The sequence below is a fragment of the Odontomachus brunneus genome, unplaced genomic scaffold, assembly GCF_010583005.1.
Source record: "Odontomachus brunneus isolate Ranch 3 - 2012 unplaced genomic scaffold, Obru_v1 Obru_scaffold_378, whole genome shotgun sequence".
Taxonomy (NCBI): domain Eukaryota; kingdom Metazoa; phylum Arthropoda; class Insecta; order Hymenoptera; family Formicidae; genus Odontomachus; species Odontomachus brunneus.
The window spans coordinates 9,283-9,822 of NW_022639828.1; positions in this window are offsets into that span (position 1 = coordinate 9,283).

Consider the following 540-nt stretch of genomic DNA (forward strand, 5'->3'; position numbering starts at 1 on the left):
ATACGATTCTGGCCGCGAGGGACCATTCTTTGGTCACACCAGATTCCCTTGATTGGTCCTCGTCTCTATTGCCCTGAATCGTGACATCCTCTCTGAATCCCGGAAAGTGAGTGGACATGAAGTGTCTCAGTGTCTCCTCCGTTGATTCAGCGTATCTTCCATCCGGGAGCTTTAGACATCCCAGTTGAGGTGAATTGTCTTTGCTGAGGATTTTGTTGAGTCTGGATATCTCCGGAGAACTTTCAACGCTCCCGCAGAACTTCCTCCAGCTCCTCCTCTTTGACATTGTGATTTCTTTGCTATATCGCCGTTGGGAGCTCCTGAAAGCTGCCCAATCAGTTTCCGCTTTTGACTTCCTTGCTCTATTGAAAAGCCTTCTTGTCTCAACCCTGAGCTTAATAAGCTCATTGTTCCACCATGGGATCTTAGTTGAGACTTGTTTCTGCCTTAGTGGGCAGTTTGCTTCATAGGCCTCTATGATAGCGTCGCTGACAAACTGCGACGCCACTTCTAGATCCTGTTTTGTATTGAATCTGGACG